Source organism: Oncorhynchus clarkii, chromosome 23, assembly GCF_045791955.1.
Source record: "Oncorhynchus clarkii lewisi isolate Uvic-CL-2024 chromosome 23, UVic_Ocla_1.0, whole genome shotgun sequence".
Taxonomy (NCBI): domain Eukaryota; kingdom Metazoa; phylum Chordata; class Actinopteri; order Salmoniformes; family Salmonidae; genus Oncorhynchus; species Oncorhynchus clarkii.
Window position 1 is genome coordinate 55,657,626 of NC_092169.1, and position 18,062 is coordinate 55,675,687.

Sequence of the window (18,062 nt, forward strand, 5' to 3'; positions counted from 1 at the left end):
CTACCCACCGGACTTACTTTGTCTATAATATATGATCAGAGTTTGAAACAATACAGGTTCCCCTGGGCTGGGAAAGCAGCAGCTCTTAAAATGATTTATCTTTATGGATTGAATGTCAGGAGAGATATATGGAGGTGTGAATTCTCCCCAACCATAACACGGAGCAGTGAACTCAACATCGGGTAGTGCGCACTGACATCATTAGTGCACACTGTAGAAAAATGTTTTGCAAAGGAAAATGCTTTGCTATGAAAACGAGTTTTTATTGGACACATTTAGGTAGATCTCTCCCCATTTTATCCTGATTGCTTCCGTTTGGTTCGCCCCCGTCTCTTCAGGACCTCGTTTTTTCCAGGCGCTGCATGGTCAATCCGACGTCTGCATTGGGGCGCGCAGCATTTATGGTGATATGGCCTCTGCAGAAGTCAGGGCATTTATACTTCTTGTGCTTCGCAGAGCTGTTGTCAAGGAAGTGTATTTGTATTTATTCAGGACCTCCCGCCCTCAGCTAACGTCAACCAATCATATGAATGCGGAGCTATACGGAGCCCTCTGTATTATTACAACACTTTGGCTTCTGCATGCCTCCGGAAGCCCCGCAATTGAGTCACACCCTCCTTACAACGCCTCCGACCACATTTTCAAAAGCAAGCGTAAATTGTCTCTTAGTCTGCAAATAAATGATATATATATATACAGTGGGGAGAACAAGTATTTGATACACTGCCGATTTTGCAGGTTTTCCTACTTACAAAGCATGTAGAGGTCTGTCATTTTTTATCATAGGTATACTTCAACTGTGAGAGACGGAATCAAAAAAAAAAAAATCGAGAAAATCACATTGTATGATTTTTAAGTAATTCATTTGCATTTTATTGCATGACATAAGTATTTGATCACCTACCGACCAGTAAGAATTCCGGCTCTCACAGACCTGTTAGTTTTTCTTTAAGAAGCCCTCCTGTTCTCCACTTATTACCAGTATTTACTGCACCTGTTTGAACTCATTACCTGTATAAAAGACACCTGTCCACACACTCAATCAAACAGACTCCAACCTCTCCACAATGGCCAAGACAAGAGAGCTGTGTAAGGACATCAGGGATAAAATTGTAGACCTGCACAAGGTTGGGATGGGCTACAGGACAATAGGCAAGCAGCTTGGTGAGAAGGCAACAACTGTTGGTACAATTGTTAGAAAATGGAAGAAGTTCAAGATGACGGTCAATCACCCTCGGTCTGGGGCTCCATGCAAGATCTCACCTCGTGGGGCATCAATGATCATGAGGAAGGTGAGCGATCAGCCCAGAACTACACGACAGGACCTGGTCAATGACCTGAAGAGAGCTGGGACCACAGTCTCAAAGAAAACCATTAGTAACACACTACGCCGTCATGGATTAAAATCTTGCAGCGCCTGTAAGGTCCCCCTGCTCAAGCCAGCGCAGGTCCAGGCCCGTCTGAGGTTTGCCAATGACCATCTGGATGATCCAGAGGAGGAATGGGAGAAGGTCATGTGGTCTGATGAGACAAAAATAGAGCTTTTTGGTCTAAACTCCACTCGCCTTTATTTGGAGGAAGAAGAAGGATAAGTACAACCCCAAGAACACCATCCCAACCGTGAAGCATGGAGGTGGAAACATCATTTTTGGGGGATGCTTTTCTGCAAAGGGGACAGGACGACTATACCGTATTGAGGGGAGGATGGATGGGGCCATGTATTGCAAGATTTTGGCCAACAACCTCCGTCCCTCAGTAAGAGCATTGAAAATGGGTCGTGGCTGGGTCTTCCAGCATGACAACGACCCGAAACACACAGCCATGGCAACTAAGGAGTGGCTCTGTAAGAAGCATCTCACGGTCCTGGAGTGGCCTAGCCAGTCTCCAGACATGAACCCAATAGAAAATCTTTGGAGGGAGCTGAAAGTTCGTATTGCCCAGCGATAGCCCCGAAACCTGAAGGAGCTGGAGAAGGTCTGTATGGAGGAGTGGGCCAAAATCCCTGCTGCAGTGTGTGCAAACCTGGTTAAGAACTACAGGAAACGTATCATCTCTGTAACTGCAAACAAAGGTTTCTGTACCAAATTCTGATGTATCAAATACTTATGTCATGCAATAAAATGCAAATGAATTACTTAATCATACAATGTGATTTTCTGGATTTTTGTTTTAGATTCTGTCTCTCACAGTTGAAGTGTACCTATGATATAAATTACAGACCTCGACATGCTTTGTAAGTAGGAAAACCTGGAAAATTAGCAGTGTCTCAAATACTTGTTCTCCCCACTCCCCACTTGTTCTCCCATACAGTACCATTCAAGGAGTGTGCAAAGCTGTCATCAAGGCAAAGAGTGGTAACTTTGAAGAATCAAAAATATTTTTTGATTTGTTTCACTTTGATATATACAGTACATGATTCCATATGAGTTATTTCATAGTTTTGATGTCTTCACTATTATTCTACGATGTAGAAAATAGTAAAATAAAATAAAGAAAAACCTTTGAATGAGTAGGTGTGTCCAAACTTTTTGTAACGGGATTCTTCCTGGGAAGGAGAGGAGGACCAAAATGCAGCGTGGTTGAAATTCATGTTTGTTTTTAATAAGAAAACTATACATGAATAAACTACAAAAACAACAAACGTGTAAACCCGAAACAGTCCCGTGTGAAACAAGCACTGACACAGGAGACAATCACCCACAAAACCCAACACAAAACAGGCTACCTAAATATGGCTCCCAATCAGAGACAATGACTAACACCTGCCTCTGATTGAGAACCATATCAGGCTCAAACACAGAAACAGACAAACAAGACATCCAACATAGAATGCCCACTCAGATCACACCCTGACCAAACAAAACATAGAACATACAAAGCAAACTATGGTCAGGGTGTGACACTTTTGACTGGTCCTGTACATACATACATACATACATACATACTGTACGCTGTATATTCATTATATGGCTGTGGAAAAATTATGCATTTATAATGCATTTATTAAACATTTAAACAAATATACATGTGGAAATCTAAAGGAAGGATAAGGCGTATGAGTTCTTTACGACCTCAGTAACCCAGAGAGAGAGCGAGAGACTGGAGTGTGTTTACTCCTCTTGTACCCTGACATCCTTTCTGTCTTCTGTCATTCTGTCTAAAAATAAAAGCTGTGTCAGTCAGAAGGGAAGCTGAAAAAGGCAGGGAAAAGCACCGTCATGTTCATACCTGGGTCATAAGAGACAGTGGACGTGGTTCAAATCACATCCTTTCCCTGTCTAGTGCAGTGCAACAATACAACGTGGTGCCCTATCATAGGGAATAGGGTGCCATTTTGGGACCTACCTGAATGGTTCAGAGCAGTAGACACTTTAGTCAAGCTATGGTTCCTCGTCTCTTGTCATAATGCTCTTACCTTCTAGAACCCTAACCTACTTAAAAGACTGGTTCACTTTTCATTGACCAAATATCATTTATTTTTTATGTAAAAGGTATGTTATAGAATTAATTTTTTACTATTTAATAACTTGGTTTTGAGAAACCGAAACCAGCGGTGTTTATTTTGTAGTACAGGGGACACGGACAAACATGAACAAAAGTTTTAAAAAAAATTCATTTTAGAAACGCAAAAGCTTTTAGTATAGTGATGTTAGTCTTTGCATGTTCGTGAAAAGATGCAGGTCAAAGACAGGCAGACGACAGGTCAAAGACAGGCAGACGACAGGTCAAAGACAGGCAGATGACAGGTTAAAGAAGGCAGACGACAGGTCAAAGACAGGCAGACGACAGGTCAAAGACAGGCAGAGGACAGGTCAAAGACAGGCAGAGGTCAGGTCAAAGACAGGCAGACGACAGGTCAAAGACAGGCAGACGACAGGTCAAAGACAGACAAGACACGTGGGGTCAGAACAGCAGGCTCAGGATCCAGGCAGAGGGTGGGCAGGCAGTCTCAGGGTCCAGAACAGCAGGCAGTCTCAGGGTCAGTGTTCACCAGGGTCAATAATCCAGACACAATCCGTAAGGTACAGAACAGTACCGTAAGGTACATGCAGCCTCAGGGTCAGGGCAGGCAGGCTCAGGGTCAGGGCAGGTAGGCTCAGGGTCAGGGCAGGCAGGCTCAGGGTCAGGGCAGGCAGAACGGTCAAAACCGGGAAGGACTAGAAAACAGGAGCAAGAACAGACAGGACCAGGGGAACAAACGATGGTAGGTTTCATGAAACAAAACGAACTGGCAACAGACAAACAGAAAACACAGGTATAAATACACAGGGGATCATGGAGAAGATGGCTGACACCTGGAGGGGGGTGGAGACAATCACAAGGACAGGTGAAACAGATCAGGGTGTGACAATTTCATGGAGTATCAGGAAGACTCTTATGACTGATACATGTTGGGATACATCCCCAATAGCACCTTATTCGCTACATAGTGCACTACTATGGCTTATTCTAATGTTTTGCTTACCCAACACAAACTCACTAAATCCCAGATTTAGCACATCATTGAGCACATGCTAGGCTACACATCATAATATATATTGAGACAAATAAACAGACAGTAGCCTAGAAGTGGAAAAATAGAACTCAATCAATTTATTGAACATGATATACTCTGACATTTGACGATACCCCTATGACCTTAGCCTTGGGAAAATGGGCCCTTGTCAAAAGTAGTACGCTATATAGGGAATAGGGTGCCATAGTAGTGCACTATATAGGGAATAGGGTGCCATAGTAGTGCACTATATAGGAAGTAGGGTGCCATTTGGGATACCTACCTGTTGTCTTGAGATGTGTGGATTGACAGTTAACAGGCTTTTATAAAGCTTTGGATGAGGATAGGGTGAAATATCAGGATGTCTTATGTGGGGAAATGCAATTTGACATCTCTATTCCTGTGTGGTACTCTACCAAAATAAATCATATTTGAAAAGAGGCGTAAAACTGCTTTACTTTCAATCTCAGCGATCTTCCTTTTGACATGGAAATGTCTCCTCAGGAGATCTGTGTCTGTCTGTCTGAGGACTGACTCCTCCGTGAAATCTGGCCTGATGCAACTCCAACGTCTGATTTCAAACATGTTACAAAGACACGGTTCAGTGAAAGGTCTAGACCAGCAACACCTCTCAGTTTTACCGACTGCTGTGAACATACAGATTCTAATTCCTGTTGTTCTATGGTGGTGAATATCAATTTAAAGCAGCGATAGTATTGTATCCTGTAGTGGTAAACGTCAAGACAAGATATCTTAACTTCATGTTCAATATGTTTGATCTATACAGTATTATATTCTGTAGTGGTAAACGTCAACTTAAAGGAGTGACAGTATTCTTTAACATCTGAATATGTTCACAGCATCAATCAGGAATGTCGTGTTTGGTCGTTGAGAACAGCATTTCACCATTCATTCAGCCTGTGCTTTAATCCTCACCTACATAATCTATGTATATAAGATGTTATGAAAACACATTGAAATGGGAAACTTGTCCTGTTGTAAAATAAAATGACATGACAGCTGTATAGTATTACATAAGATCAAACATATTGAACACGTAGTTAAGATATCTTGTCTTGAATGATTAGATAGTATGTATTCAAAGTAGAGTTTGTTATTAACAGGACTGGTTAGGGTTAGTAGTAGTAGAGTTTGTTATTAACAGGACTGGTTAGGGTTAGTAGTAGTAGAGTTTGTTATTAACAGGACTGGTAGTAGAGGTTGTTATTAACAGGACTGGTTGGGGTCAGTAGTAGTAGAGTTTGTTATTAACAGGACTGGTTAGGGTTAGTAGTAGTAGAGTTTGTTATTAACAGGACTGGTTAGGGTTAGTAGTAGTAGAGTTTGTTATTAACAGGACTGGTTAGGGTTAGTAGTAGTAGAGTTTGTTATTAACAGGACTGGTTAGGGTTAGTAGTAGTATAGTTTGTTATTAACAGGACTGGTAGTATAGTTTGTTATTAACAGGACTGGTAGTAGAGGTTGTTATTAACAGGACTGGTAGTAGAGGTTGTTATTAACAGGACTGGTAGTAGAGGTTGTTATTAACAGGACTGGTAGTAGAGGTTGTTATTAACAGGACTGGTAGTAGAGTTTGTTATTAACAGAACTGGTAGTAGAGGTTGTTATTAACAGGACTGGTAGTAGAGGTTGTTATTAACAGGACTGGTTAGTAGTAGTAGAGGTTGTTATTAACAGGACTGGTAGTAGAGGTTGTTATTAACAGGACTGGTAGTAGAGGTTGTTATTAACAGGACTGGTAGTAGAGTTTGTTATTAACAGGACTGGTAGTAGAGGTTGTTATTAACAGGACTGGTAGTAGAGTTTGTTATTAACAGAACTGGTAGTAGAGGTTGTTATTAACAGGACTGGTAGTAGAGGTTGTTATTAACAGGAATGGAGGTAGAGGTTGTTATTAACAGAACTGGTAGTAGAGGTTGTTATTAACAGGACTGGTAGTAGAGTTTGTTATTAACATAACTGGTAGTAGAGGTTGTTATTAACAGGACTGGTAGTAGAGGTTGTTATTAACAGGACTGGTAGTAGAGGTTGTTATTAACAGAACTGGTAGTAGAGGTTGTTATTAACAGAACTGGTAGTAGAGGTTGTTATTAACAGGACTGGTAGTAGATGTTGTTATTAACAGGACTGGTAGTAGAGGTTGTTATTAACAGGACTGGTTAGAAGTAGTAGAGGTTGTTATTAACAGGACTGGTAGTAGAGGTTGTTATTAACAGGACTGGTAGTAGAGGTTGTTATTAACAGGACTGGTAGTAGAGGTTGTTATTAACAGGACTGGTTAGTAGTAGTAGAGGTTGTTATTAACAGGACTGGTAGTATAGGTTGTTATTAACAGGACTGGTAGTAGAGGTTGTTATTAACAGGACTGGTAGTAGAGGTTGTTATTAACAGGACTGGTTAGTAGTAGTAGAGTTTGTTATTAACAGAACTGGTAGTAGAGGTTGTTATTAACAGGACTGGTAGTAGAGTTTGTTATTAACAGGACTGGTAGTAGAGGTTGTTATTAACAGGACTGGTAGTAGAGTTTGTTATTAACAGGACTGGTAGTAGAGTTTGTTATTAACAGGACTGGTAGTAGAGGTTGTTATTAACAGGACTGGTAGTAGAGGTTGTTATTAACAGAACTGGTAGTAGAGGTTGTTATTAACAGAACTGGTAGTAGAGGTTGTTATTAACAGGACTGGTAGTAGATGTTGTTATTAACAGGACTGGTAGTAGAGGTTGTTATTAACAGGACTGGTTAGTAGTAGTAGAGGTTGTTATTAACAGGACTGGTAGTAGAGGTTGTTATTAACAGGACTGGTTAGTAGTAGTAGAGGTTGTTATTAACAGGACTGGTAGTAGAGGTTGTTATTAACAGGACTGGTAGTAGAGGTTGTTATTAACAGGACTGGTAGTAGAGGTTGTTATTAACAGAACTGGTAGTAGAGGTTGTTATTAACAGGACTGGTTGTAGAGGTTGTTATTAACAGGACTGGTAGTAGAGGTTGTTATTAACAGGAATGGAGGTAGAGGTTGTTATTAACAGGACTGGTAGTAGAGGTTGTTATTAACAAGACTGGTAGTAGAGGTTGTTATTATCAGGACTGGTAGTAGAGGTTGTTATTAACAGGACTGGTAGTAGAGGTTGTTATTAACAGGACTGGTAGTAGAGGTTGTTATTAACAAGACTGGTAGTAGAGGTTGTTATTAACAGGACTGGTAGTAGAGGTTGTTATTAACAGGACTGGTAGTAGAGGTTGTTATTAACAGGACTGGTTAGTAGTAGTAGAGTTTGTTATTAACAGAACTGGTAGTAGAGGTTGTTATTAACAGGACTGGTAGTAGAGGTTGTTATTAACAGGACTGGTAGTAGAGGTTGTTATTGACAGGACTGGTAGTAGAGGTTGTTATTAACAGGACTGGTAGTAGAGGTTGTTATTAACAGGACTGGTAGTAGAGGTTGTTATTAACAGGACTGGTAGTAGAGGTTGTTATTAACAGGACTGGTTAGTAGTAGTAGAGGTTGTTATTAACAGGACTGGTAGTAGAGGTTGTTATTAACAGGACTGGTAGTAGAGGTTGTTATTAACAGGACTGGTAGTAGAGGTTGTTATTAACAGGACTGGTAGTAGAGGTTGTTATTAACAGGACTGGTAGTAGAGGTTGTTATTAACAGGACTGGTAGTAGATGTTGTTATTAACAGGACTGGTAGTAGAGGTTGTTATTAACAGGACTGGTAGTAGAGTTTGTTATTAACAGGACTGGTAGTAGAGTTTGTTATTAACAGGACTGGTAGTAGAGGTTGTCATTAACAGGACTGGTTAGTAGTAGTAGAGGTTGTTATTAACAGAACTGGTAGTAGAGGTTGTTATTAACAGGACTGGTTGTAGAGGTTGTTATTAACAGTACTGGTTAGTAGTAGTAGAGTTTGTTATTAACAGAACTGGTAGTAGAGGTTGTTATTAACAGGACTGGTAGTAGAGGTTGTTATTAACAGGACTGGTAGTAGAGGTTGTTATTAACAGGACTGGTAGTAGAGGTTGTTATTAACAGGACTGGTAGTAGAGGTTGTTATTAACAGGACTGGTAGTAGAGGTTGTTATTAACAGGACTAGTTAGTAGTAGTAGAGGTTGTTATTAACAGGACTGGTAGTATAGGTTGTTATTAACAGGACTGGTAGTAGAGGTTGTTATTAACATGACTTGTAGTATAGGTTGTTATTAACAGGACTGGTAGTAGAGGTTGTAATTAACAGGACTGGTAGTAGAGGTTGTTATTAACAGGACTGGTAGTAGAGGTTGTTTTTATCAGGACTGGTAGTAGAGGTTGTTATTAACAGGACTGGTAGTAGAGTTTTTTATTAACAGGACTGGTAGTAGAGTTTGTCATTAACAGGACTGGTAGTAGAGGTTGTTGTTAACAGGACTGGTTAGTAGTAGTAGAGGTTGTTATTATAAGAACTGGTAGTAGAGGTTGCTATTACAGGACTGGTAGTAGAGGTTGTTATTAACAGGACTGGTATTAGAGTTTGTTATCAACAGGACTGGTAGTAGAGGTTGTTATTAACAGGACTGGTTAGTAGTAGTAGAGTTTGTTATTAACAGAACTGGTAGTAGAGGTTGTTATTAACAGGACTGGTAGTAGAGGTTGTTATTAACAGGACTGGTAGTAGAGGTTGTTATTGACAGGACTGGTAGTAGAGGTTGTTAATAACAGGACTGGTAGTAGAGGTTGTTATTAACAGGACTGGTAGTAGAGGTTGTTATTAACAGGACTGGTAGTAGAGGTTGTTATTAACAGGACTGGTTAGTAGTAGTAGAGGTTGTTATTAACATGACTGGTAGTAGAGGTTGTTATTAACAGGACTGGTAGTAGAGGTTGTTATTAACAGGACTGGTAGTAGAGGTTGTTGTTAACAGGACTGGTTAGTAGTAGTAGAGGTTGTTATTATAAGAACTGGTAGTAGAGGTTGCTATTACAGGACTGGTAGTAGAGGTTGTTATTAACAGGACTGGTATTAGAGTTTGTTATCAACAGGACTGGTAGTAGAGGTTGTTATTAACAGGACTGGTTAGTAGTAGTAGAGTTTGTTATTAACAGAACTGGTAGTAGAGGTTGTTATTAACAGGACTGGTAGTAGAGGTTGTTATTGACAGGACTGGTAGTAGAGGTTGTTAATAACAGGACTGGTAGTAGAGGTTGTTATTAACAGGACTGGTAGTAGAGGTTGTTATTAACAGGACTGGTAGTAGAGGTTGTTATTAACAGGACTGGTTAGTAGTAGTAGAGGTTGTTATTAACATGACTGGTAGTAGAGGTTGTTATTAACAGGACTGGTAGTAGAGGTTGTTATTAACAGGACTGGTAGTAGAGGTTGTTATTAACAGAACTGGTAGTAGAGGTTGTTATTAACAGGACTGGTTGTAGAGGTTGTTATTAACAGGACTGGTTAGTAGTAGTAGAGTTTGTTATTAACAGAACTGGTAGTAGAGGTTGTTATTAACAGGACTGGTAGTAGAGGTTGTTATTAACAGGACTGGTAGTAGAGGTTGTTATTAACAGGACTGGTAGTAGAGGTTGTTATTAACAGGACTGGTAGTAGAGGTTGTTATTAACAGGACTGGTAGTAGAGGTTGTTATTAACAGGACTGGTAGTAGAGGTTGTTATTAACAGGACTGGTAGTAGAGGTTGTTATTAACAGGACTGGTAGTAGAGGTTGTTATTAACAGGACTGGTAGTAGAGGTTGTTATTAACAGGACTGGCAGTAGAGGTTGTTTTTTTCAGGACTGGTAGTAGAGTTTGTTATTAACAGGACTGGTAGTAGAGGTTGTTATTAACAGGACTGGTAGTAGAGGTTGTTATTAACAGGACTGGTTAGTAGTAGTAGAGTTTGATATTAACAGAACTTGTAGTAGAGGTTGTTATTAACAGGACTGGTAGTAGAGGTTGTTATTAACAGGACTGGTAGTAGAGGTTGTTATTAACAGGACTGGTAGTAGAGTTTGTTATTAACATAACTGGTAGTAGAGGTTGTTATTAACAGGACTGGTAGTAGAGGTTGTTATTAACAGGACTGGTAGTAGAGGTTGTTATTAACAGGACTGGCAGTAGAGGTTGTTATTAACAGGACTGGTAGTAGAGGTTGTTATTAACAGGACTGGTAGTAGAGGTTGTTATTAACAGGACTGGTTAGTAGTAGTAGAGGTTGTTATTAACAGGACTGGCAGTATAGGTTGTTATTAACAGGACTGGTAGTAGAGGTTGTTATTAACAGGACTGGTAGTAGAGGTTGTTATTAACAGGACTGGTAGTAGAGGTTGTTATTAACAGGACTGGTAGTAGAGGTTGTTATTAACAGGACTGGTAGTAGAGGTTGTTTTTATCAGGACTGGTAGTAGAGGTTGTTATTAACAGGACTGGTAGTAGAGTTTGTTATTAACAGGACTGGTAGTAGAGTTTGTCATTAAAAGGACAGGTAGTAGAGTTTGTTATTAACAGGACTGGTTGTAGAGGTTGTTATTAACAGGACTGGTAGTAGAGGTTGTTGTTAACAGGACTGGTTAGTAGTAGTAGAGGTTGTTATTATCAGGACTGGTAGTAGAGGTTGTTATTACAGGACTGGTAGTAGAGGTTGTTATTAACAGGACTGGTATTAGAGTTTGTTATCAACAGGACTGGTAGTAGAGGTTGTTATTAACAGGACTGGTAGTAGAGGTTGTTATTAACAGGACTGGTAGTAGAGGTTGTTATTAACAGGACTGGTAGTAGAGGTTGTTATTAACAAGACTGGTAGTAGAGGTTGTTATTAACAGGACTGGTAGTAGAGGTTGTTATTAACAGGACTGGTAGTAGAGGTTGTTATTAACAGGACTGGTTAGTAGTAGTAGAGTTTGTTATTAACAGAACTGGTAGTAGAGGTTGTTATTAACAGGACTGGTAGTAGAGTTTGTTATTAACAGGACTGGTAGTAGAGTTTGTTATTAACAGGACTGGTAGTAGAGTTTGTCATTAACAGGACAGGTAGTAGAGTTTGTTATTAACAGAACTGGTAGTAGAGGTTGTTATTAACAGGACTGGTAGTAGAGGTTGTTATTAACAGGACTGGTAGTAGAGGTTGTTATTAACAGGACTGGTAGTAGAGTTTGTTATTAACAGGACTGGTAGTAGAGTTTGTTATTAACAGAACTGGTAGTAGAGGTTGTTATTAACAGGACTGGTAGTAGAGGTTGTTATTAACAGGACTGGTAGTAGAGGTTGTTATTGACAGGACTGGTAGTAGAGGTTGTTAATAACAGGACTGGTAGTAGAGGTTGTTATTAACAGGACTGGTAGTAGAGGTTGTTATTAACAGGACTGGTAGTAGAGGTTGTTATTAACAGGACTGGTTAGTAGTAGTAGAGGTTGTTATTAACATGACTGGTAGTAGAGGTTGTTATTAACAGGACTGGTAGTAGAGGTTGTTATTAACAGGACTGGTAGTAGAGGTTGTTGTTAACAGGACTGGTTAGTAGTAGTAGAGGTTGTTATTATAAGAACTGGTAGTAGAGGTTGCTATTACAGGACTGGTAGTAGAGGTTGTTATTAACAGGACTGGTATTAGAGTTTGTTATCAACAGGACTGGTAGTAGAGGTTGTTATTAACAGGACTGGTTAGTAGTAGTAGAGTTTGTTATTAACAGAACTGGTAGTAGAGGTTGTTATTAACAGGACTGGTAGTAGAGGTTGTTATTAACAGGACTGGTAGTAGAGGTTGTTATTGACAGGACTGGTAGTAGAGGTTGTTAATAACAGGACTGGTAGTAGAGGTTGTTATTAACAGGACTGGTAGTAGAGGTTGTTATTAACAGGACTGGTAGTAGAGGTTGTTATTAACAGGACTGGTTAGTAGTAGTAGAGGTTGTTATTAACATGACTGGTAGTAGAGGTTGTTATTAACAGGACTGGTAGTAGAGGTTGTTATTAACAGGACTGGTAGTAGAGGTTGTTATTAACAGAACTGGTAGTAGAGGTTGTTATTAACAGGACTGGTTGTAGAGGTTGTTATTAACAGGACTGGTTAGTAGTAGTAGAGTTTGTTATTAACAGAACTGGTAGTAGAGGTTGTTATTAACAGGACTGGTAGTAGAGGTTGTTATTAACAGGACTGGTAGTAGAGGTTGTTATTAACAGGACCGGTAGTAGAGGTTGTTATTAACAGGACTGGTAGTAGAGGTTGTTATTAACAGGACTGGTAGTAGAGGTTGTTATTAACAGGACTGGTAGTAGAGGTTGTTATTAACAGGACTGGTAGTAGAGGTTGTTATTAACAGGACTGGTAGTAGAGGTTGTTATTAACAGGACTGGTAGTAGAGGTTGTTATTAACAGGACTGGCAGTAGAGGTTGTTTTTTTCAGGACTGGTAGTAGAGTTTGTTATTAACAGGACTGGTAGTAGAGGTTGTTATTAACAGGACTGGTAGTAGAGGTTGTTATTAACAGGACTGGTTAGTAGTAGTAGAGTTTGTTATTAACAGAACTGGTAGTAGAGGTTGTTATTAACAGGACTGGTAGTAGAGGTTGTTATTAACAGGACTGGTAGTAGAGGTTGTTATTAACAGGACTGGTAGTAGAGTTTGTTATTAACATAACTGGTAGTAGAGGTTGTTATTAACAGGACTGGTAGTAGAGGTTGTTATTAACAGGACTGGTAGTAGAGGTTGTTATTAACAGGACTGGCAGTAGAGGTTGTTATTAACAGGACTGGTAGTAGAGGTTGTTATTAACAGGACTGGTAGTAGAGGTTGTTATTAACAGGACTGGTTAGTAGTAGTAGAGGTTGTTATTAACAGGACTGGCAGTATAGGTTGTTATTAACAGGACTGGTAGTAGAGGTTGTTATTAACAGGACTGGTAGTAGAGGTTGTTATTAACAGGACTGGTAGTAGAGGTTGTTATTAACAGGACTGGTAGTAGAGGTTGTTATTAACAGGACTGGTAGTAGAGGTTGTTTTTATCAGGACTGGTAGTAGAGGTTGTTATTAACAGGACTGGTAGTAGAGTTTGTTATTAACAGGACTGGTAGTAGAGTTTGTCATTAAAAGGACAGGTAGTAGAGTTTGTTATTAACAGGACTGGTTGTAGAGGTTGTTATTAACATGACTGGTAGTAGAGGTTGTTGTTAACAGGACTGGTTAGTAGTAGTAGAGGTTGTTATTATCAGGACTGGTAGTAGAGGTTGTTATTACAGGACTGGTAGTAGAGGTTGTTATTAACAGGACTGGTATTAGAGTTTGTTATCAACAGGACTGGTAGTAGAGGTTGTTATTAACAGGACTGGTAGTAGAGGTTGTTATTAACAGGACTGGTAGTAGAGGTTGTTATTAACAGGACTGGTAGTAGAGGTTGTTATTAACAAGACTGGTAGTAGAGGTTGTTATTAACAGGACTGGTAGTAGAGGTTGTTATTAACAGGACTGGTAGTAGAGGTTGTTATTAACAGGACTGGTTAGTAGTAGTAGAGTTTGTTATTAACAGAACTGGTAGTAGAGGTTGTTATTAACAGGACTGGTAGTAGAGTTTGTTATTAACAGGACTGGTAGTAGAGTTTGTTATTAACAGGACTGGTTAGTAGTAGTAGAGGTTGTTATTAACAGGACTGGTAGTAGAGTTTGTTATTAACAGGACTGGTAGTAGAGTTTGTCATTAACAGGACAGGTAGTAGAGTTTGTTATTAACAGAACTGGTAGTAGAGGTTGTTATTAACAGGACTGGTAGTAGAGGTTGTTATTAACAGGACTGGTAGTAGAGGTTGTTATTAACAGGACTGGTAGTAGAGTTTGTTATTAACAGGACTGGTAGTAGAGTTTGTTATTAAAAGAACTGGTAGTAGAGGTTGTTATCAACAGGACTGGTAGTAGAGGTTGTTATTAACAGGACTGGTAGTAGAGGTTGTTATTAACATGACTGGTAGTAGAGGTTGTTATTAACAGGACTGGTAGTAGAGGTTGTTATTAACAGGACTGGTAGTAGAGGTTGTTATTAACAGGACTGGTTAGTAGTAGTAGAGTTTGTTATTAACAGGACTGGTAGTAGAGTTTGTTATTAACAGGACTGGTAGTAGAGGTTGTTATTAACAGGACTGGTAGTAGAGTTTGTTATTAACAGGACTGGTAGTAGAGGTTGTTATTAACAGGACTGGTAGTAGAGGTTGTTATTAACAGGACTGGTAGTAGAGGTTGTTATTAACAGGACTGGTAGTAGAGGTTGTTATTAACAGGACTGGTTAGTAGTAGTATAGTTTGTTATAAACAGGACTGGTAGTAGAGGTTGTTATTAACAGGACTGGTAGTAGAGGTTGTTATTAACAGGACTGGTAGTAGAGTTTGTTATTAACAGGACTGGTAGTAGAGTTTGTTATTAACAGAACTGGTAGTAGAGTTTGTTATTAACAGAACTGGTAGTAGAGTTTGTTATTAACAGGATTGGTTAGTAGAGGTTGTTATTAACAGGACTGGTAGTAGAGTTTGTTATTAACAGGACTGGTAGTAGAGTTTGTTATAAACAGGACTGGTAGTAGAGGTTGTTATTAACAGGACTGGTAGTAGAGTTTGTTATTAACAGGACTGGTAGTAGAGTTTGTTATAAACAGGACTGGTAGTAGAGGTTGTTATTAACAGGACTGGTAGTAGAGGTTGTTATTAACAGGACTGGTAGTAGAGGTTGTTATTAACAGGACTGGTTAGTAGTAGTAGAGTTTGTTATTAACAGAACTGGTAGTAGAGGTTGTTATTAACAGGACTGGTAGTAGAGTTTGTTATTAACAGGACTGGTAGTAGAGTTTGTTATTAACAGGACTGGTTAGTAGTAGTAGAGGTTGTTATTAACAGGACTGGTAGTAGAGTTTGTTATTAACAGGACTGGTAGTAGAGTTTGTCATTAACAGGACAGGTAGTAGAGTTTGTTATTAACAGAACTGGTAGTAGAGGTTGTTATTAACAGGACTGGTAGTAGAGGTTGTTATTAACAGGACTGGTAGTAGAGGTTGTTATTAACAGGACTGGTAGTAGAGTTTGTTATTAACAGGACTGGTAGTAGAGTTTGTTATTAAAAGAACTGGTAGTAGAGGTTGTTATCAACAGGACTGGTAGTAGAGGTTGTTATTAACAGGACTGGTAGTAGAGGTTGTTATTAACATGACTGGTAGTAGAGGTTTTTATTAACAGGACTGGTAGTAGAGGTTGTTATTAACAGGACTGGTAGTAGAGGTTGTTATTAACAGGACTGGTTAGTAGTAGTAGAGTTTGTTATTAACAGGACTGGTAGTAGAGTTTGTTATTAACAGGACTGGTAGTAGAGGTTGTTATTAACAGGACTGGTAGTAGAGTTTGTTATTAACAGGACTGGTAGTAGAGGTTGTTATTAACAGGACTGGTAGTAGAGGTTGTTATTAACAGGACTGGTAGTAGAGGTTGTTATTAACAGGACTGGTAGTAGAGGTTGTTATTAACAGGACTGGTTAGTAGTAGTATAGTTTGTTATAAACAGGACTGGTAGTAGAGGTTGTTATTAACAGGACTGGTAGTAGAGGTTGTTATTAACAGGACTGGTAGTAGAGTTTGTTATTAACAGGACTGGTAGTAGAGTTTGTTATTAACAGAACTGGTAGTAGAGTTTGTTATTAACAGAACTGGTAGTAGAGTTTGTTATTAACAGGATTGGTTAGTAGAGGTTGTTATTAACAGGACTGGTAGTAGAGTTTGTTATTAACAGGACTGGTAGTAGAGTTTGTTATAAACAGGACTGGTAGTAGAGGTTGTTATTAACAGGACTGGTAGTAGAGTTTGTTATTAACAGGACTGGTAGTAGAGTTTGTTATAAACAGGACTGGTAGTAGAGGTTGTTATTAACAGGACTGGTAGTAGAGGTTGTTATTAACAGGACTGGTAGTAGAGGTTGTTATTAACAGGACTGGTAGTAGAGGTTGTTATTAACAGGACTGGTAGTAGAGGTTGTTATTAACAGGACTGGTAGTAGAGGTTGTTATTAACAGGACTGGTAGTAGAGTTTGTTATAAACAGGACTGGTAGTAGAGGTTGTTTTTATCAGGAGTGTAAATGAGGAACATATTAATTCTGGAAACCCTCCAATGTAAAATCCTTGAATTTAGCTCCATTGTTCGTATGTGAAAATGTTTTCACTCCTTCACGTGTTCACTACAGTTCCACCACAGGTTGTGTAGGAGTAGGACCTAAGGATAAATCTAAAGGTTGTTTCACATCAACACTACATATCCTGTCAGCCCTGATTCATCACATGGTGTTGTGGGAGTAGAACCCCCCCCCCCCTTGGTGTGCAAACAGACTCACCTCTCTATAGGAACGATCCAGCAATCATTACCATGTCTGTCAGTCAAGAGCCAGAGATTGCTCTGTGTCGGTGCCCCCCTGTGTGGGGGTGTTGACATGCTGGATGGTAATCATATGGCCATTAACGTAGCCAGCCAGACAGCAGAGTCAATAGACCTGACACATTGAACACATGTAACAGCATCATAACCCTTCACATGCCTGGATTCTTTTTCCATTTTCAAGATCAAATGCCTCTTGGTTGAAAGTCTCACATTGGGCTGTTACATTTCAGGCTTGTGACATTGGCATCCATTTTTACCTCGGTGTACTTCACATGCCTCCTACACGATATTGTAAGGTCAAATATGAAATGATGCCGCTGTGTTGTAAAGAGTAAATGGTAACTTACAGTAAAGAAATGGCACTCAAATGGCTCCCGATTTCCCATGATAGTGCACTACGTTTAAGTAAGACCCATAGGTCTCTGGTCAAATGTAGTGTACACTACCTTTAACTAAGACCCATAGGACTCTGGTCAAATGTAGTGTACACTACCTTTAACTAAGACCCATAGGACTCTGGTCAAATGTAGTGTACACAACCTTGAAGTAAGACCCATAGGACTCTGGTCAAATGTAGTGTACACTACCTTTAACTAAGACCCATAGGGCTCTGGTCAAAAGTAGTGTACACTACCTTTAACTAAGACCCATAGGGCTCTGGTCAAAAGTAGTGCACTATGTAGGGAATGGGGTTTCATTTGGGATGCATCCCAATGCCTTTTGGAGGATAATCATTCTGGGGCCCCTTGTTGGTGTTTGTGTACATGTACAGTGTGTGAACCCTTTGGAATTACCTGTATTTCTGCATAAATTGGTCATCAGATTTGATTTGATCTTCATCTAAGTCATAACAATAGAAAAACATAGTCTGCTTAATTTCACTAGGGTAGGGGGCGCTATTTTCACCTCCGGATGAAAAGCGTGCCCAAAGTAAACTGCCTGCTACTCAGGCCCAGAAGCTAGGATATGTATATTATTGGTAGATTTGGATAGAAAACACTCTGCATTTCCAAAACTGTTAAAATTATGTTTGTGAGTATAACAGAACTGATTTGGCAGGCAACAACCTGAGAAAAATCCATTCAGGAAGTGGTATTTTTTAAAATATTTGTAGCTTTCTATTGAATGCCATTACAGTATCCATTGACTTAGGACTCAAATTGCACTTCCTAT